The sequence below is a fragment of the Podarcis bocagei genome, assembly GCF_964188305.1.
Source record: "Podarcis bocagei genome assembly, chromosome: 3".
NCBI classification, from domain to species: Eukaryota; Metazoa; Chordata; class Lepidosauria; order Squamata; family Lacertidae; genus Podarcis; species Podarcis bocagei.
This window is the reverse complement of record NC_138127.1, coordinates 97,677,669-97,699,972: the sequence shown is the minus strand read 5'-3', so window position 1 is coordinate 97,699,972 and position 22,304 is coordinate 97,677,669. Positions and strand designations below refer to the sequence as shown.

At 43.3% G+C, this 22,304-nt stretch overlaps 1 long non-coding RNA gene across 1 annotated transcript in view; it reads left to right on the top strand.

Annotated features, from left to right (window-relative positions):
- Window positions 1-18,581, top strand: part of LOC308584185 — a 52,405-nt gene extending 33,824 nt beyond the window's left edge. Inside the window, exons 4-5 of the long non-coding RNA XR_014006596.1 lie at window positions 12,854-12,994; window positions 18,443-18,581. This is a non-coding gene — a long non-coding RNA (uncharacterized lncRNA). The remainder of the gene's footprint in view (window positions 1-12,853; window positions 12,995-18,442) is intronic.
- The last annotated feature ends 3,723 nt before the right edge of the window (window positions 18,582-22,304 follow it).

Genomic DNA, 22,304 nt, shown 5'->3' with positions numbered 1-22,304 from the left:
AATGTACCACTGTATATAGAAGAAAACAACAAGAACCTCCCACCACCCGATCATTGGCCATATTGGCTGGGGCTGATGGTAATTGGAGTCTAGCAAATGGCACTCAATTTATACTGCTGTGAACTATGTGAAAAAGTATGAATTCCAGTAGCTAGGCTCATTCCACTGCTCACATTAATATGAGAGGTGCAGATCAGAGCCATATGGGACTTGGCAAACATCAAAATTCCTCAAGCATCCCCCATTGCAAAATTGTATCAGTCGCCCCATTGTGGTTATCTACCCTGGATCAAGCTTCTTAATCCCTTTCCTCCAAGAATGGGAGCCGAGCTGTGAAGTGATGAGAAGCAAATCTGTGAGAGCCATTGTATGGAAAAGGAAAATACAGCGATATTATTTCAAGATCTCTGTCATCTTGTGCTTTTTTTGTGAGGTGTGTGTGTGTGGGGGGAGCAGGAGTCGTTTTCAAGTGCCGCAGAAGAATGAAGATTCACAGCTGCCTCGGTGCTGAGAACCATGACTGCCACCCTCTCTCCTGAAACTGTACATTCAGTTCTAGCCGGAGTGCATTGACCCTATGGCTTGTCATTCAACAAGCTGATTCATAGTTTGCCTGAGTGGTGTGGTTATATATGAATTTGGTATAATGAGGGTCAAAAATGAGCTGACCTTGTCTCTATGGGAAGTCCTGACTCACATTTCAAGTGCCTTGGCTAGAGAGTGTTTCCATCAAGCCCTGCTGTGAAAGTTCTGTTTCCTTGTCTCAGAATAAGCCTGCCCATCTGAACTTCAGCTCACTTTAGCTGAGTCATGTTCAGCTCTCCCTCGGCTATTATGTTGAAGTCCTCCCCCCCCCTTTTTTTTTGCTGTGTGGCTGCCTATCATGTTATTACCCCCTGCCTTCCTACCTGTGATTCACTCCTTCCCCCTCTGTGCCTCATCATTTCTTGTGTCTAATCTCGTGTTCTGAGCAGAAAAAACCAGGAGACATTGTTCAGTACAGACTTAGCAGGTGAAAGTTTAGTTGCCGTTTCTTGGGGAAGCCGTGCAAGCTTATAGGATAAACGAGGGAACCATTGTTCCAAGAAGACAAAACCTACCAGAAATAAAAGTACTATATACTCAAATTAAAAACAACAACTATGTTATAGAAGCAGGGAGTTTCCAGTCCTCTCTGCTTAGGAATACACCCTCCCCTTCATTTTGGTAATTGTTTCATAGGTCAGAATAGGTATGGAGTGAAATTTCACTTTACAATCATTGTTCTAGTTTGTTGGTAAAGAAAGAAAATTGTATGTATGTATATTGTTGGGATGATATACCCTTGCCTACTTTGGTGTTCATCTTTTTAATTAATAATAATAGTAAAATTTTATTTATATCCTGCCCTCCCAAGCCAAAGCCGGGCTCAGAGCGGCTAACAACAGTAAAAATAGCACAGTTTACATAAAATCACAGTCAATTAATTGAAATACATTCTAAAATCAGTTCAGAATCAAATTAATGGCAACCATTGGGCTAGAGTTCTATAAGGATTAGCAAAGGACTGTCAGACTGTGCCTTGGCCAAAGGCCTGGTGGAACAGCTCTGTCTTGCAGGCCCTGCAGAAAGATGTCAAGTCCCGCAGGGCCCTAGTCTCCTGTGACAGAGCATTCCACCAGATCGGGGCCACGCCTGAAAAAGCCCTGGCTCTGGTTGAGGTCAGCCCAGTGGCGTAGCGTGGGGGGGTGCAGGGGGGGCTGGCCGCACCGGGGGTTAGAGTTAGGGGGCGCAAACATCTGGGGGTTAGAGTTAGGGGGCGCAAATCCACGGGTTAGGGGGTGCAAATCCACGGGTTAGGGGACGCAAATTACTTGCCTTGCCCCGGGTGCTGACAACCCACGCTACGCCACTGGGTCAGCCTAACCTCCCTGTGGCCCTGGATCTCCAATATGTTTTTATTTGAAGACCGTAAGGTCCTCCGTGGGACATACCAGGAGAAGCGGTCCTGTAGGTATGAGGGTCCTAGGCTGTATAATAAGGTGGGGCAGGACCCGCCCTTTAATGGTATTGCAGGATGAGCACCTTTAGAAAATAAGTAAATAATGTTGCATTATTTTGACATTGTCTGCAATCTTTGCATTTGTGTGTTGTTGTTTACACTTTGAGACGTTTTATGTAGTAAGCGATATGGCTGGCTTCCATCTGTCTTGGGAGGCAATGGAAGAGAGAACCTTTGGGGGTGAAGTCAAACAGTTGGTGAGCTACAATGCCTGCCATGGCTGTAGAGAGCTGTTTTGTTGCAGCTGGGGCAGATGAAGGCATCCTGTTGTGCTGATATAGATGCACCACAACATCTCTCCTTTCTACCCTCTTCCCAGCGGTCATTCTTTTTCTGGATACTGCTGTTGGTGCACAACCTGTCTGTTTGTCTCCAGGTGCTGCGGTCGTCTGCATAAGGCCTAGGACCCTCATACCTACGGGACCGCCTCTCCTGGTATGTCCCATGGAGGACCTTACAGTCTTAAAACATCTTGGAGGTCCTGGGCCACAGGGAGGTTAGGCTGGCATCAACCAGAGCCAGGGCTTTTTTGGCCGTGGCCCCGATCTGGTGGAACACTCTGTCACAAGAGACTAGGGCCCTGCGGGACTTGACATCTTTCCGCAGGGCCTGCAAGACAGAGCTGTTCCACCAGGCCTTTGGCCAAGGCACAGCCTGACCCCCTCCTTTGGCAATTCTTCACAGAACTCTAGCCCAATGGTTGCCATTAATTTGATTTAAACTGATTTTATAATGAATTGGTTTTAGAATGCTGTATTATTTTACTGTTGTTAGCTGCTCTGAGCCTGGCTTCGGCTGGGAAGGGCGGGATATAAATAAATTAATAATAATAATAATAATAATAATAATAATAATAATAATAATAATAATAATAATTCCCATACAGCAGGGTCAATGTTGCCTGCCTTCATTTCACATTTTAAGACATCTTTGTAACACAGAGTTGGTCTACCAATGGTCCTGGTGCCTGAAGACATCCTTGTTGATTCTGCCATCTTCCGTTCTGTGGACATGACCAAGTCAGCGTAGATGTCGCTGAGACAGGAGTGCGAGCATGCTGGGAATGGGGGCTTGGGAGAGCACATCTTTGTTTGAAATGCTGTCCTGCCCAAAATCTTCCTGACATAGTGCATGTAAAAGACATTGAGGCATTGCTCCTGGAGGGTGTAAGTTGCTCACGTCTCTGCCCTTGGCATTTCTCCTGCAGCTGACACAGTGAGAAAATCATGTCAACTGTTGACCTCTGAGCTCTAAAACCATGTTGACCCTGTCAGCGAGTGGCTGTAATCTGTCGAGACTTAAGCGGGCAAAGGCTTTCCCCACAGTGCTCAGCAGGGAAATTCTACGGAAGTTGTTACAGTTGTTAAGTGATATAGTAAACACTATTACTACTAATTTATTAGCCTTATTGGTTGCCTTATACAAATGGCCTCAAGGTGATTTACATAATGTACTTTACAAAATCAGAGGTTAAAACCAACACATGTAAAACCAAATCCAGTGAAGAATTGGCTGGGTGCCTGGATTCTAAAAAGAGGGCTAAACTCACTCTGCAACCAAACAGAGCAGAGTTTAAACTCACAAGTCAAGCAGTAGTATAATATTATGAATATAGGTTCTTAGATTGTTTTATTCCATTTAGTCCGCTTACAAACAGTGCTACTTTCTTGCTACCCCTCTTGAAATGAACAGACCGCACACTGTTAAGTAATTTTAAAATGCTTTACTTACAAAACGTTCCAAAGGTCAGATTCAAGCATTTATCCAAGCAGTATCAAGGAGAACACAGGCAGAATATTACTGGGTAGAGAATACAGAAAAATAGCTTCAGACACATGCTGTGAGCTTGGTGCTTGCTTAGTCATGTCTTTCTTGGTCAGTTACATGGCACAGAGTGGGGAAAGAAAATAGAAGGTTTCACTTCCTCTCCCAAGTCTAGGAACGCAGCTCACTTGTCTTAACCCCATCATGCACTAACTAGCACTCATGCATAATTATGTTTGATTGCAATTTCCCACACCCTCCTTCCAGCAAACATGACATGATTAACAACAACAACAACAGAAACCCCTATAGAGGGTCAAGGATAATTTAAATTAGGGTTATGCTAATCTTGAAGGAAATGCCAACCATACTTAGGACATATCTTGCCTTCTGAGTAGGGATGAACTAAAAGTAAATTGCTTTCCACTAACATTTTCAGTAGCATAAAAAATACACTCCCTTTTCTGGTACTTTTCAGAGATTGCATTTTAAAGGGGCAAATGTGTTTGCCCATTGAGAATGAGATCTGTCTATACTTTCTGAAGGCTGCCTTGCCTTCTTTCAATGACACCGGCATGTTGTCGTATCTTACAGACTACAAGTGTATTGACATCCCATGTATTATGTTGTGATTGCTTGAGATCACCTATGTGACTAGTTCAGGCTGCATCACCCTTTCCCTTCATGGGTACCACTTGCTCCCAGTGATGTTCTCATGAAACCAGATATGACTGGCATTGTGACATCATCCCAGACATTATGCAATCCCTGATTGGCTGGGTCTCTTGAACTCTGAAGAACATCAATGATACCAAAGCAGCTGCAGCAGAGAGAAAACAACAGTAATTAATAGGCTAAAAAAAAACCCTCCTACATCTCTCAACATTACGGCCACCCCCTCCCTGGAAATCAGTTGCCTCAAAAGCAGCACTTTCCCCTTGAACATCAAAAATGGGTGAACATTGACACAGCCCTAATTCAGACCAAATGAAATGTTGCTCCTAGGCAGGCGTGATGCTGTTCTAATTGAGGTATCTGATGCATAAGACAGAACCATTCTTCAGTGGAGATCAATGCCTCCAAGGACAAGAAAAAGGAAATTATAGGCTCTTTCAGTCATTCTCTTCCCTCTGCCCAGACTCCTTGCTTATTACAAAGCAAGACAGTTTGCCCTGGGCAAAGCAAGTTGCATGCTAGCACCAGTTTGTAAGGAGATGCACTGGATTAACTATTTCAAATGATTTCTTTTTCTCCCTCTGTACGCTATAAGGGAAAAACTCAAGACAACATGGTTGCAACTTGGGTGAAAATCAAAAGCTGCCATATATATCGTCATCATAAACATATATATCTTCATCATAAACAACCACAAGGTGAGTTACAAGAAAAACAATTACATCCAAATTTGTAAAATCATTCAAAATAAAATGTACAGATCAGTAGAAGCTTTAATCTACTGACATATATTATACAGGCAAGACATCTAATATAGTCATTGTGCATCTGCTCCTTGTTTATTTCAGATGTGTTGATTCATAAATCTGTTCTGTCCCTTTTCTGCATTAATATGACATTAGAAAAATGCATATGAAATTTTGCATTTAAATTTTATTTAATTTAAATACATATCTCATCACACACACACACACACACACACACACACACACACACACACATTATCTCAATGAACATGTTTCTAAATATACTTTGTCCTGAAATATATATTTCAAACACATTTTTGGAGCTGAGAACGCCACTATAAAATTAAGAGAAGTGTGACTTCTAAAGGATATTTCTGTTCCAGTTAGGGGTGAAGGAGAAATTCAATTCAGATTGCATTAAATAATTTGCAATTTCTGAAACAATATGGGAACTAAAACTCAGCCATCCTTCCAAATGCAGTTAACCCAACCAAGCAATGCTTATAAAATTGAATTTATCAGGCAAAAAAATGAATATACTAGTGAAAAAAACATACAAAAGAAACTGCTTGCAAAAATATGTACATTAGTGAAAACTGCGTACAAAAATGTGTGTATTAGAATAGATTTGCACTAAAACACTGGAGAATTTTCATGAGGATTTTTATTTTTAAAAAATCACTAATTGCTGCAAAATGTAGAGAACTGAATTTAAGACTGGAAAAACGGGGAACTGAGAGAATAAAAATTCTTAATTGGGAGGATACCTAGGATAATAGAGAGCTAAAGCAGCCACAAGAGATGACTGTCCAATGTGAGCCTCTGCTTTATTTTTATTTTTTAAAAATGCAAATTTCTGCAGAAAGGTGGAAAACTAAATTTAATATTAGAAAACCAGAAGCCAAGGGAGTTGAAACTGACAAATTCTAATTCCTAATCCACACTTTAATCCAGGAGGTGCAGATCATGACCGTTCACACTGAAATGGACAGAAATCACATTATTCATGCACAATTCTTACTGAATATTGCCAAGGTGGCATGCAACTTTGAGGCAGACTTCAAACAAGTGCGTATTAGAGTTCTTGAATATTTGGCCTATCTCATCTCTGCAGTCTCTGAACATGGATGATGGGAGTCGGGGTCCAACAATTGTTGTAGTCCCTTAGGCTCCGTATCTCTGTAAGATAAACGACTCCTGATTAATTTCCCCTTCTTACTGTGGGGAGCCTCAATTGTGCAGGAGATTGTCATAGACCTGGTTATTACTGGAGCTATCAAATTTCTCCTCATGTGTCAGAGCTCTGCACTTCAAGGAAGCCTTAAAAAGTACACTCACGGCAGGTTCCAAGTGATCTTAGCTTGGATGGGTAGTTCATTTATCTTCCCACTGTGTAAAATAGCCAACACAATTCCTTCCATAAGCCCAGTTGATCTGAGTCTCTGGCTTGATTTGAGATACTTCCTGCTGGTTCACACAGAAGAAAACTTGAACTTTGACCCTCAGGGGAAGCAGAGCTCTGAGTTAAGTGAATGCTTTCGGACACGGATCAAGAACTTGGTCAAGAAGCAGATATCTTTATCCAGATCGTGTGACAGAATGGCTGATAGGGGTTGGAAGGAAGCAAGGAAAGGCTTCAAGCTCAAGCTCAACAGGTCAAAGTGCTACATAATTCTATTATAGTGTGTAGCAATGCAGCACTACAAGGGAAAAACAGTAAATAAAATTGTTGCACCCCTATATGGATGAAAAGTTTGGAACAAGTTTCCACCTGTAGTTTTTGCAACATAGGAAGTGACCTTATAGTCCGGCCACCTCACTAGTTCAGTACAGTGGTACCTCAGGTTACATATGCTTCAGGCTACATACGCTTCAGGTTACACACTCCGCTAACCCAGAAATAGTGCTTCAGGTTAAGAACTTTGCTTCAGGATAAGAACAGAAATTGGGCTCCGGTGGCGCGGCGGCAGCAGGAGGCCCCATTAGCTAAAGTGGTGCTTCAGGTTAAGAACAGTTTTAGGTTAAGAATGGACCTCCGGAACAAATTAAGTACTTAACCCAAGGTACCACTGTACTGTCTACTGCAGGGATCGGCCAATTTGTTTAACTGTGGGCCGCTCCACTGTCCCTCAGACCTTGTGGCAGGCTGGAGAAGCCGCATCGGGGGGGGGGGGAGCTGGAAGAAGAGGCGAGGGGGGCAAGTAGTCCTCCTCCCCATCCCCCAGCCCCAGCCCGAGCGCTTACCTTCTCTGGGGCTGCTGCCGCTGCCAACACCACTGCTGCTGCTTCTGGTGGGTAGGCAGAGCGAGCTCGTCCACTCCACTCTCTGGCCCACAGGAGCACCAGGGCGACGGTGGAGGAGGGAAGATGAGCAGCGCGAAAGGGCTGGCTCCGGAAAGGGGCAGCTTAAAATGGCGCCCAGCCAGCTCAGCCCAGCCCCCTTCCTCCTCTAGGCAGGGCTGGGAGAAACCAGGAGGGAGGGAGGAGGCGCCACCACGGTGTGTGTGAGGGAGGGGGGGGGAAATAGAATGGCACAGGGGAAAAAATGGTGCAGCCTGAATGAACAGAATCCCCATGCCGATCCACGGACAGTCCGCAGGCCAGATCCTGAAGGCAATTGGGCCTGATCTGGCCCGAGGACCTTAGTTTGGCGACCCCTGGTCTACTAGTTCAGATCTATCTACATTGACTGTCAGCAGAGCCCCAGGGTCCTAGGCAGGGGACTCTCATAGCCCTACTTGGAGATGCAACCTGGGACCTCCTGCATGCAAGGCAGATGTTCTGTTACTGAGGTACACTCATTCTTCAAAGTGGTGGGGAGAAAAACCAGACCAAGGGACAAACTCTAGAGTCAGGAAGACCTTGAAAGATTCCATCAATGGCGTCTCTGAAATTTTTTATGCATCACTTGAGAAGACAGGCGAACTAATGCCAGTGTACTGGAAGAAGCAAAGATCACCAGTGCCGAAGCAATGGTTCTTCATTGCCTGATTATTGTCTTCCAAAGCAACGATTCTATTCCAAACTTGAAAATGGAAAGCATAATGCTGGTGGTCAACAAAAGAGGTTTAAAGACTCTCTAAAGGCAAATAAAAAAAATAGTATAAACACTGACAATTGGGAAACACTGGCCTGCGAGTGCTCCAATTGGAGAACAGCCTTTACCAAAGGTGTTATGGGCTTTGAAGATGCTCAAACTCAGGACGAAAGGGAGAAACATGCTAAGAGGAAGGCACGCTTGGCAAACCCTCACCATGATCAACTCCTGCCCGGAAACCTATGTCTCCACTGTGGAAGGACATGTGGATCCAGAGTTGGCCTCCACAGTCACTTACGGACTCACTATTAAATCCATGTTCATGAAAGACAATCTTACTCGGCTATGAGTGATCGCAAAATAAGAAAAGAAGAAGGCTCAGTCAGGAAGTGCTTTACAGCCCATCCTATCCACAAGGGCCCTATAGCTAGCTTGGGAGGGCAGGGCTATTCTAAAACCAGATAATATTTTACCACTAAGAAGATGTTTTATAGCTTGCTTTCCTAGGGGCACCTCTCCACCATATGCCATTGCAATACTAAAATCATCGCCCACAAAACCACAAGGTTTCCCATCTCCCAACTTGTTGGTTCCTTAGTCATGGCGTGGAAATCATTTCAATAAAAGATCATTGGCTGCTACAAAGTGGTAAGCTTTGAATCAAAGCTGTGCATGTGTCATACTTTTGCTCCAGATGGTGTTTTAGTTTTCTACTTCCAGTTTACAGGAAGCTGAATTAGGTTGACCACTTCTTATTCAGACATGTCCTAGTGTTGCCTCTTGGTCCTATTCCAGCAAATAGAGACTTCCTCCCCTAATCTGGCACCTTCTCCAACAATTGTTTTAATTTAAAAAATGTGTGTAAGCTAGGAAATGATGTTGTTGTTGTTTAGTTGTTTAGTCGTGTCCGACTCTTCGTGACCCCATGGACCAGAGCACGCCAGGCACTCCTGTCTTCCACTGCCTCCCACAGTTTGGTCAAACTCATGCTGGTAGCTTCGAGAACACTGTCCAACCATCTTGTCCTCTGTCGTCCCCTTCTTCTTGTGCCCTCCATCTTTCCCAACATCAGGGTCTTTTCCAGGGAGTCTTCTCTTCTCATGAGGTGGCCAAAGTTGGAGCCTCAGCTTCAGGATCTGTCCTTCTAGTGAGCATTCAGGGCTGATTTCCTTAAGAATGGATAGGTTTGATCTTCTTGGGGTCCATGGGACTTTGAAGAGTCTCCTCCAGCACCATAATTCAAAAGCATCAATTCTTTGGCCATCAGCCTTCTTTATGGTCCAGTTCTCACTTCCATACATCACTACTGGGAAAAGGAAATGATAGAGGTGTGTAAAATTGTCTCCCTTTCTTGTAAGTAGAGCCCAGGGTTATCCAATCAAGGTGAATGTTGGAAAATTCAAGACATACAAAAGGAAGCACATAGTAATCTATGGAACTCAATATGACAGGATGTAGTGATGGCCGCAAACTTGGATGGCCTTAAAATGGATACACTCATGGGGATACAGCTATCAACAGCTACTTCTTTCAGGTTCAAAGACAGCATTCCTCTGAAAACATGTTGCTGGGAGAGGGAGAGTACCATTGTATCCATGTCTTTCTTATGAGTTCCTGGGACATAGACTAGACGGGCCTTTGTTCAGATCCAGCAGTGCTCTTAATGCATTTTTATAACCCTGCGGATTCACTTTGGGTTTTATTTTACGAAGACATTGGGCCATACCAAGCCCCCAAGGCCTCAAACATCTTCACTAGCTAGAGGAGGGACCACCACATCCACTTGTAATTTCAATGCCAATTTAGAATCCCTGCATTAGACTGGTCAAATTTCACAACAAGGATGTTAACACCTTGATCTTGTATAGCTTCCGCACACACATTTCCATGGCAAAAGAGAATGTTTCATGAATGATATCTTCCTTAGATCCAAGTATAAGTATTACAATTGTACCTCGCGGTACCTCCTGGCCTCTCCTCCTTTCAGACAGACTCTTGCTAAATATCTCATAAATGTTTAATTCCCAACAATAGAGTACTGGAATAATGTTAATGGTCTGGAAATGTTACAATGACCGGAGTGCAAATGCTAATGTGACCCCAATGTCAGTCCTTGAAAGTAAATTTAATACACCAATTCTCTTGGAGGTGGAAATTGGCCTGATTATCAGCTGCAGAGTGCATCCCAATTTCTGTCTTTGCTTATGAAGCTATATTTCACACTGGAGGCCCATGAACTCAAGGCAGGGCTGTACTACTATGGGCTGTACCACCATGTGTTGCGTACGGAAAGTTTCAGGTTCGGCCCTTGCCATCTCCACTCAGAGCAGAATGTGATGTCCCAAGACAATGGAAAGGTGGCCTGATTCATCCAAGCAACCCCTCAATGTGTTGTACGCAGCGACGCTGCACATGTGCCCTATGTAGCGACACCCTGCCCCGGGTGTCATGCCTTTGTTCGCCCCTGCTTCCAGAAAGTGATATTCAGACACATTATTGCCTGCAACCTTAGAGGCAGACAGTACTAGTGTCAGGGACTGGACCGAGAAGGAGTGGCGGAGACTGCCTCCCAAGCCTGAACCTTCCAGAGAGGAGGAAGACAGTATAGATTTGCAACAGTGGTTTGCAGGAGGTCACAACTCAGAGGCAGATGAAGGGCATAGCTATCAACTTTCCCCTTTTTTTAAGGGACATTCCCTTATTTATTCCGAATAGGATTCCTCACAAGAAAAGGGAAAAGTTGACAGCTATGATGAAGGGCAAAGTTAGGAAATAATGGGAGAGCAGGAGGAGGAGGAGGAGGCAGAGCTGGAGCAGCTGGCTGACACATTATCAGTAGAAAGCATTCCAGACCCACCATCTCCCAGAACCCGGCAAGCATTGAAAGTAGGAGAGCAAAGGGCCCAGAGACAAATGGCCCTAAGCGGCCACTGTAAGTCGGGTGGTGCTCTTGATGAATGAGGAAGTGGGAGAAAAGGGGGTGGGGTGGAAATGTACTCGTAGCAACACCATTACTCCAAGAGACTGCATTTCTAAGCCTCTCTCTGTGAATATAGAATAAAAGACATGGGTAAGAACTTTCCTTGTCTCATCTATTCCTGGCAGCCTACCGCCGGGGGGTGGGGTGGGTGGGATCGGATTCCCTGATGCCTTGACAGCTGGTAGCCTTCTCCTCCAGGGGTTTGTCTAGTCCTCTTTTGAAGCCATCCAAGCCACCTTGCGTTTCTGCCTAACGGAAATCCCATGCGCAGGATGCAATCCGTGCAATTTGGAATCAAATGAAACATCACATTTTTCATAAGTTGAATCGACGCCTTGGAAACCTGCCAAAAGACAGGGGGAAATTTTCCACTTGTGCTACTGCGACAGCCTCTTTCAAACCTACTGTTAAGCAGCAGGAGCACATACGCACTTCATCCCCTTTTCTATTACGAGGAGCTGACACATTAAGCTCTTTGGAATAGTATTCATATTTTATCAGCTGTCCCAACACTGGTTCTTTATTTATAACCTGCTCTGACATTTATTTTTTTTATTTTTTTACCCATCTGCATTTGCTGGATTTAGGAAAGAGACAATGCAAAAACCCTTTTAAAAGAGAGAGAGAGAGGGAAAGTCAGCCCATAAATTTAACTATTCTTTTTAGCCTCTTCAAGCAGCTTTATAGATCTTGGCAGATCACCAACTATTATTTTTTGAACATTGCATCAGGTCTGTATGACACGAGAGCCACCAAGCTGGATGCAAACTACTTGCCCATGTTATTTTATTAGGATTATTAAATCTTTTATCAGTACAGCCTTTTTGTCTTCAGAACCCCCGTGAGTGGTAAACAATGTATTAGAATAGCAATAGGATTTTTTTAAAAAAACAACAACACACACACACAAAACAGCAATAAAGCAGTCATTCCAAATAATCAAATAACAAAATCACCATTTAAATATGCAAAATGGAAGAATCAGGGGGTGCAAATAGCCTCTGTTGTCACCCCCTCCCAAAAAAGGACTCTGGAAAAAGTAATAATAATAATAATAATAATAATAATAATAATAATAATAATAATAATTTATTATTTATACCCCGCCCATCTGGCTGGGTTTCCCCAGCCACTCTGGGCGGCTTCCAAAAGAATATTAAAATACTATGATACATCAAAGTATAAGTCTTTACTGATCAGGAAAGGGGCCAGTCATTTACAGCAGAAAAGGCTGTTTGTTAGAGGGTGACCCACAGGAGGATCACTCAGCATCCTGTTTCCTCCCCCTATCTTCCAAGGAATGGGGGGAGAAAAATCAGGTAGGAGTGTCAGGTTGTGTAGGTCTCTTTGCTTTTAGATCAAACGAGGATCTTGATTAATATGTTAAAATCACAACCATATGAAATTTTAGCTGCTGTTTTCACATGGTGTGCATTTAGCCTGCAGGTGACTTCACTTCTTCCTGCAGATATTTCACAGCTAAAATTCTTGAAGGTGTTGCCACAGCATCAGCAGCACATCTGTCTGAGGTCAGGAAAGCTGGAGATGAGACAAAATACGAGCTACAAAATTTGAATGATTGAAACTTGATTTTCTTCCCCCCTCACCAGGTTTCAGGGAAGGCCTGTAGCTTGATGGTAGAGCATCTGCTTTATGTACAGAAGACCCCAGCTTTGATCACCAGCAACTCCAAGGAGAACTGGAGAAGTCCTCTGCCTGAAACCATGGAGAGATATTCAATGCAGATCAGGGTGAGGGATCTTTTTGGCCCAGCAGACTAGGTCTTTAACTCCCACCCCCAAGCCAACTTTGACAAGTGGATGGGATTATCCACCAGTCAACCATCCATTGGTTGATAGAGGGGCAATGCCATTAACCAACCCCATTGATGGTCCTTGCTTGCAACACCTGGTCATTTCAAATAACCATGTTATCCCACAAAGCTAGATTATTATAAGAGATGGGAAAAATACTCTGCAGTGGTACCCTGCTAGGAATGAAGGCTGCCTTGAAGCCATTTGAGCTTCCATGGACAAAAGGAAGCAGGAAGAAGCTGCTAGTTGGCTCCTCAGCCAATTCAGATGCCTAATAGCATAACTGTTAGCAGTGTAGTATAGTGTTGGACACGGCCTGGGACTGGGAGACAGGGGTTCTAATTCGCTAATCCATGAAGCTCATTAGATGACCTTGGCCTAGTCACAGTCTCTCAGCCCAACCTACCTCATCGGGTTGCTCTGAAAATAAAAGAGGGAGGGGCTCCTTCAGCCATCTTGAGCTCCTTAGGGGAAAATTGTGCTAGAAATGGAACGAGGTATTAAATTAATTGGGGGACGCGGGTGGCTCTGTGGGTTAAACCACAGATCCTAGGACTTGCTGATCAGAAGGTCGGCGGTTCAAATCCCTGCGACGGGGTGAGCTCCCGTTGCTCAGACCCAGCTCCTGCGAACCTAGCAGTTCGAAAGTACGTCAAAGTACAAGTAGATCAATAGGTACCGCTCCAGCAGGAAGGTAAACGGCGACATGACCCGGAAGCTGTACGCCAGCTCCCTTGGCCAATAAAGCGAGATGAGTGCCTCAACCCCAGAGTCGGCCACGACTGGACCTAATGGTCAGTGGTCCCTTTACCTTTACCTTTTTATTAAATTAATTTATTAAATCAAGCCAAGATTGCAGTTTCATGGAGGATAAGGCTAACAAACGCTACAAGCCATAATGTTCTCCCACCACACTTGGAGGCAGCAGGCCTATGAATCCCAGTTCCTGGGAATCACAAGTTCAGTTGTGCTCAGGTCCTGCTCTCAGGCATTCGATGGGCATCTGTTTGGCCACTGTGAGAACAACGTGCTGGAATAGATGGGCCATTGGTGTGGTCTTTCAGGACTTTTCTTACATTACTGTCTTTCTTATGTCAAGATGTCTTCCTGCGGACAGTTACAGTTAGGTAGCCATGTTGGTCTGCCGCAATTGAAACAAAATAAAAAAATTCCTTCCAGTAGCACCTTAAAGGTAAAGGGAGCCCTGACCATTAGGTCCAGTTGTGGCCAACTCTGGGGTTGCGGCGCTCATCTCGCTTTATTGGAAGAGGGAACCAGCATACAGCTTCCGGGTCATGTGGCCAGCATGACAAACTGCTTCTGGCGAACCAGAGCAGCGCATGGAAACGCCGTTTACCTTCCCGCCGGAGCAGTACCTATTTATCTACTTGCACTTTGATGTGCTTTCAAACTGCTAGGTTGGCAGGAGCAGGGACCAAGCAACGGGAGCTCACCCCGTCACGGGGATTCAAACTGTCGACCTTCTGATTGGCAAGTCCTAGGCTCTGTGGTTTAACTCACAGCGCCACCTTAGAGACCAACTAATAATAATAATACCAATAATAATAATAATATTTTATTTATATCCCACCCTCCCCAGCTGAAACCGGGCTCAGAGCGGCAAACAACAATAAAAATAACACAGTTTACATAAAATCACAATCAATTAATTGGAATACATTCTAAAATCAATTCATTCTAAAATCAATTCAGAGTCAAATTAATGGCAATCATTGGGCTAGAATGCTATGAGGATTACAGAAGGAAGGGGGTCAGACTGCGCCTTGGCCAAAGGCTTGGTGGAACAGGTCTGTCTTGCAGGCCCTGCGGAAAGATGTCAAGTTTGTTATTGATATGAGCTTTCGTGTGCATGTACACTTCTTCAGATACTTAGAAGTGTGCATGCACACGAAAGCTCATACCAATAACAAACTTAGTTGGTCTCTAAGGTGCTACTGGAAGGAATTTTTTTATTTTGTTTTTCCTGGGGACAGTTGAGGTTGATATCAACCATTCTGAGAGAGGCATACCTCATTGAGTATGAGAATAGTCTTAAGTGATCGAGGTCCATTTTCATGTCTAAGTATTGCACTGAGATGTTTTGAAATTAATAAAAAAACAAAACGGAATGGATCCTCCAAATCTAGCAAATGCACATGGCAATTTTTTGTTGGCTCAGATAATTGCCCGGAAGCCTGTCCACCCTTGTGAGGAAAAAGAAGGAGAAAGGAAGTGGCTGATGATTGAGTATTATGTTATCACTCAACTTGCTTTGCATTTCCCAAATTAATCCATTAATCTGATTCTCCCCCGCCCTCCAACTTGACAGCTTTTCTGTATCAAGGGACTAGGGAGAGACAAGAACATTGGAAGGAGGGAGGCTTCAAATTAATTAAAAATCATAGGTGCGCCTTAGCTAATGTTAAATGTTGTGTATCTCCTGGAAAGGTCAAGTTGAATTACACCAGATTTTTTGCTGGTGCAACACAGATTTCTCCCTGGAATATATGAAATGTCAAAGAACAGTTTGAAAAATGATCAATGCTCGGAGATCCTAGGTTCTGTAGGGTAAGCTATTTTACTTGGAGATAAAACTTTTAAAAAGAGGTTTATTCGAAACTCTAGAGAGTTGAAGGAGAAGGCAAAAGAGTGAAAATATCTCTGCAGGAAAAGTAAACATTTGGAAAGTGTTCATTTAAGGATTCTCTCCCCCCCACCCCCATGCTCTTATCCAAAATTTCCCCAGATTTTGGATGGTGGAAGCTGTTAAAATTTTGACTTGGTAGGGATGCAATTTTTAACCTTGCTGTTTTCCTTGCAATACAACTTGTACAGCGCTTATTTATGAAATTGTGTCATAATCAGCAGAATGTCACCATTGCCTTAATAATAATAATAATAACAATTTATTATCTGCACATTTACAGATAGGGGGAGAGCTTCTATGTAAGAAGGCCCAATTATGATTTTCAGACGATATTAACTCCATATGTCTTATTTAAAAATTAAGCCATAACACAAGACATATATTTTTCAATTTATGTATTGTTTACAGCTAAACTTCCACTGCCAAAAAAGTAATCAAACACACAAAAACTTTTAAAATGTGAGAAACATTTGTTTCTAGTTGAATGCTGTTTTCCTCCCTAAAATATCAGTTAAACTTTACCATCCAAAACACTAATTTCTCTATATGGAAAGCATGAAATATTGGAAGCAGATCTCTATGTATGCATACACCAACACCCAACCCTCCTTTTCAGGAAATGTTCTGGAAAATACTCTGGTACTGCATGGAGCTCAAATAAATCTGCCCTCCCCTATCCAGTCGATTATGTAGCTTTTAATAGGTAAATGGTTAATGCATAGCTTGTCTCAATGCATCACAAGCAATCCACCATTTCTCCTTTCTATCCAGTTGACAAAAATAGTTGTAATTAATTTTTATAATGAATGATTTTAGAATGTTGTTTATGTTGTACTTTTGTACTGTTTTATTGTTGTTAGCCGCCCTGAGCCCGGCTTCGGCTGGGGAGGGCGGGATATAAATAAAATTTATTATTATTATTATTATAAAATTATTAAGCAAAGAAAAAAAGTTAAGTATTATTATAGAAAGACACACACTTAGTCAACCATTGCTTGTTTGCTTGCATGCTCTCTCTAGGTCACCAAACAAATACTAAACAAAACAAAAAAGTTCCTCAAGGTAGGAAACACAGCGTTTGGATTATCCTGGTGAGGTGGTGTGGCCTTCAAGGAAACAACTCTGGGCATGCTCAAAACACATAACTATGATACAGCTAGGAGTGTATGCTAATTCTTGTGTCCTAATTGGCTGGATTTCCCAAATGGCAACAGGAGGAAATGGGAACCTATGAAATTGTTAGAGCTAACAGTGGTGAAATCCTTATTTTTAAATTTTGGATCTTACGCCTAGAGACAAGAGCCTTCCTATGGGACTTGGACATGAGCTATCTCTGCTCATAGAAGATTCATTTTGCTGCTATGACTATCTTCTACTACCATATGAATTTGTCCAGTACAGTCGTACCTCGGCTCCCAAATGCCTTGAGAGTCAAACGTTCTAGCTCCTGAACGATTGAAAACCGGAAGTGGTTGTTTCAGTTTTCAGACATGCTTTTGGAAGCCAAACGTCTGACGGGGCTTCCAATTGGCTGCAGGCGCTTCCTGCAGCCAATCAGAAGCTGTGCTTTAGAAGTCAAATGTTTTGGAAGTTGAACAGACTTCCGGAACGGATTCTGTTTGACTTCTGAGGTATAGCTGTACTTTCAAAAGATAAATAAATTGGAGTCCATCACCACATATTATGGTGGTGAACCTAATTACTTAATTGCACATTAATAAGTACTTCTTTTTATCTGCTTTGAACTTCCGAAAAATTCCATTGGTTGATCCCCAATGATGTTCTCAAACCAATGTTTGGATCAGACCAAAGGCCCATCTATTCTGGTATTCTGTTCTTACAGTGACCAGCCAAATGTCACCAGGACGCCTGCAAGCAGAACTTGAGAGCAATAGCACTCTTTGCTCATATTTCCCAGTGTCTGGTGCTCAGAGACATACTGCCTCTGAAGCTGGGCATAAAGGTAAAGGTAAAGGGACCCCTGACCATTAGGTCCAGTCGTGACCGACTCTGGGGTTGCGGCGCTCATCTCGCTTTATTGGCCGAGGGAGCCGGCGTACAGCTTCCAGGTCATGTGGCCAGCATGACTAAGCCGCTTCTGGCAAACCAGAGCAGCGCACGGAAACGCCGCTTACCTTCCCACCGGAGCGGTACCTATTTATCTACTTGCACTTTGACATGCTTTCGAACTGCTAGGTTGGCAGGAGCAGGGACCGAGCAACAGGAGCTCACCCCGTCGCAGGGATTCAAACCACCAACCTTGTCTATATATATATATATATATATATATATATATATATATATATATATATATATATATATATGCTGGGCATAATATATAGCAAAAGCTAGCCACTGATATCCTGCTCTTCCAGGAATTTATTTAACCCCCCTTTAAAGCTGTCCAAGTTGTTAGCCATCACTGCATGTTGCAGAAAGGTATCAATTGTTGCAGATATTAATATTGTGCAGTTTGAAGTGACTGGAAGCATAAGAACAGACTCCTTTTGGAGTCAGACCAGGCCCATAAAAATATTATTCAAACTTTGGCTGGCATAACTCTTCAAAGCAAAACATAAGCATCAAAGATACAGCCAAAATATCCATACAATGTCTTGTGCTGTCCAGCACAGCCTTAGCATCTTAGAAAATCCAAACAGACCTAAAACCAAAGGTCTCTCTCTCTCTCTCTCTCTCTCTCTCTCTCTCTCTCTCTCTCTCTCTCTCTCTCTCCAAAGCCTGCATTTCAGCTTCCATTGGGCTTAGGCTGTTTACTCTTCCTTCAGGAGAACTTCATTTACATCCTTACTCCATGGAATATGGGAGACAAAGGACTAAATGATACTTTGGAGATTTGCAACTCAATACCTTCACCACATGATCAAAGATTCACCCCCAGCACAGAGTAGAAAATAATCAGCATTTATTCATTAACCCATTAAGTTTAGGGAAGTTTTTAATATTTAATGCTGTATTGTTTTTAACACTCGATTGGGAGCCACCCAGAGTAGCTGGGGAAACTCAGCCAGATGGGCTGGGTATAAATAATAAATTATTATTATTATTATTATTATTATTATTATTATTATTATTATTATTATGCGCTCAAAGTCTGTTATAAAAACTACTGTGGAAAAGCTCCAGTGTTAGCAATAGACATTTAGCCATTTCTCATTTTAAACCTTCATTAATACACACAAATTTTCATTTCCTTGTCAATTAAACCAAATATACTTAACATTAATTTCATCATAAAATGATGCACTATTGGACGGATATTTCCTGACTCTCCCACTCTTCAGTCTCATTGAATGACCCTGGCTTCTAGGAAGAGAAAGGAAGAAGAGCGTCTGTCTCTCTCTCTCCTACAAGTTTCTCTCATCTCCTTGTATTAATCATCCATCTAAAGAGGTGTGTCTGGGATCAGCCACTTCCCTTTCCCTTCATCCTCCTATTTCAGCTGGTGTGAGTAAAGGAGAGCCCGTCAATGGCAAAGGATCCAGGTTCAAACCCTTGCATATCCAAGTAGGACTTGGAGGCTCTGAAACCATGGAGAACCTCTACCTAACACTGAGCTAGGTAGACCAATGCCATGAGTCAATCTATGGCAGCTTCCTGTTTTCCTAAGCAAAACACCTATGCTAGAGCAGTAATTGCATGGCTCTTTTAAGGAACTGATTATGAGCCAAGCTCAACTTTGGAAGGGAGTTTGGCTCAACTTATAATTGCTTCAGCATTTCTGAACAGGAGAGAGAGAGAGAAATCCAAAACATGCACACACATTTCTGAAGCTCACGGGCCTCCCTGTTTCTCTAGTTCTCCCCTTGCTTTAATTCAAAAAACCAGAAAATGCCACGATCTACTCTCAGCATTTCCCATGGGGAAATAATGCCACCAGAAATTTTGACCTGCTGTAACAAGCCCTTCCATTGCAGGGCTAATTGGAATGTTTCAACATCAGCTCAGAAGAGAGTTTTTAAACATGGTGATCCATATCATTAAGCACTCTTAAGGAAAAAGTAGCGGATAACAGGGCTTTGGGTGTTATAAGCTGGAGAACTGGGTGGAAAACTGGCCATTTGGAATAAAATGAAAAATGTATCACATCTTATCCTTACCATCCTAGAAAAAGATAAAACATTGAACAGTGTCTGTGCAGATAAGAAAAACATTTTTTTGTGGGGGGGGCATGGGTGGTTGGCTAATGGTTCAGATGGGATTTCTTTTTATTCTGACAATGATGGACATAAAACATCTTGAAATGGTTGTATTCCTAATTACACATACTCCTAAGGGCAAACAAGCTCATTTCCCTGCACACTTTTGTTAAGGGTGGTGATGATAATAATTCATATCCCAGGGCAGCAAATAACAGAAGAATGCAATTAAAAAATAAAGAAATAAAGCATTTTGTTGCTGTTGTTGTTTAGTTGTTTAGTCGTGTCCGACTCTTCGTGACCCCATGGACTAGAGCACGCCAGGCACTCCTGTCTTCCACTGCCTCCCGCAGTTTGGTCAAACTCATGCTGGTAGCTTCAAGAACACTGTCCAACCACCTCGTCCTCTGTCGTCCCCTTCTCCTTGTGCCCTCCATCTTTCCCAACATCAGGGTCTTTTCCAAGGAGTCTTCTCTTCTCATAAGGTGGCCAAAGTACTGGAGCCTCAGCTTCAGGATCTGTCCTTCCAGTGAGTACTCAGGGCTGATTTCCTTCAGAATGGATAGGTTTGATCTTCTTGCAGTCCATGGGACTCTCAAGAGTCTCCTCCAGCACCATATTTCAAAAGCATCAATTCTTCGGTGATCAGCCTTCTTTAGCCTTCTTAATGGTCCAGCTCTCACCTCCAATAAAGCATTAAACACATTTAAAAACAGTCACATCACCCACACAGCTAATAATTTCAAGGTTAACACGAGCCACAGATTTCAGCCATCAAATCCCTGGGTAAACAGGTATTTTTAGAATGCCTCCCGAATGCTAATATTGAGGGAGGAAGATGCCCCTCACTAAAGAAGGCATTCCATAAATCAGGCATGGTCACCCCGAGGGTCCTATGGGATGGCCACCCATCCAGCTGGGGGTCTGGTACTATCCGGGGAAGGGAAATCAAGCCACAACAGAGTGTACCCCTCTGACTTCAACACCCCCCCCTTTCCCACTTAAAGATCTTACTGCCACCAGATAAAGAATGGGGGATATTTTTACTTGCCTGCCTTTATTAATCAGCCTAAATGCTTCCCTATGGTCTCCCTGACGCCTCTCAAGGTAGGGTAGTACAGGTTATGTCTTCCAGGTTTGAGGGTGTTTACAATAAGCTGAGAACTCACAGGTGTATGAAAAAGTGGGGGGAAATACTAAGAAGGAAATAATATGGCATTTTAAGCAGAAGTATATTACAAGGAAAAGTTACAGAAAACCCATATATTCCCCAGCAGAGCAAAATAAAGTAGATTAAAATGCAATCACCTTTCCCTCTTCTCTCAGTATTTACTCTACTGCTGAATCTCACTTTCTCTCGCATACTGTAGTTCTTCTTTGCACCTTTCTCTCTCAGTGGCTTTCCTTATCACACTGAGATCCACTGTGATTTGCCCACGTTTTCAAAAAGCCGTTTTTTATCCACCACCTTTGCATCACAATTCCTCCTATCAGGCTACACAACCCAAATGCACAGACAAGAAAACACACGTTTCCATGCATAAAGGTAAAGGTAAAGGGACCCTTGACCATTAGGTCCAGTCGTGGCCGACTCTGGGGTTGTGGCACTCATCTCGCTTTACTGGCCGAGGGAGCCGGCGTACAGCTTCCGGGTCATGTGGCCAGGATGACTAAGCCGCTTCTGGTGAACCAGAGCAGCACACAGAAACACCGTTTGCCTTCCCGCTGGAGCAGTACCTATTTATCTACTTGCACTTTGACGTGCTTTCGAACTGCTAGGTTGGCAGGAGCAGGGACTGAGCAATGGGATTCGAACTGCCGACCTTCTGATCGGCAAGTCCTAGGCTCTGTGGTTTAACCCACAGCGCCACCCGCGTCCCCCAATTTAGTACCCCACCTGAGGTACCACTTTAGATAATGGGGCCTCCTGCTTCTGCTGCGTGATTTCTGTTCTCATGCTGAGGTAAATTTCTTAACCCGAGGTACTATTTCTGGGTTAGCAGAGTCTGTAACCTGAAGCGTCTGTAACCCGAAGCATTTGTAACCCGAGGTACCACTGCACCGAACTGACACCTATACTTAAAATTAGCATATGCAAATCTTATGCAAATCAGTGTCCTCTTTTTAGACACAGTGTCACATGGAAGATGAAGCAAGCTTGTTTTCTCCTGCTCTGGAGGGTCGGACTCAAACCAATGGCTTCAAGTTACAAGAAAGGAGATTCTGACAGTGGAACATACTCCCACGACAGGTGGTGGACTCTCCTTCCTTGGAGGTTTTTAAGCAGAGGTTGGATGGCCATCTGTCATGGATGTTTTAGCTGAGATACCTGCACTGTTGGACTAGATGAACCTTGGGTGCTTTCCAACTCTACAATTCTATGATTTCTCTTTTTAGACACAAGTGCCCCCCCCTACATTTGGATTCAACCCATTGATGCAGC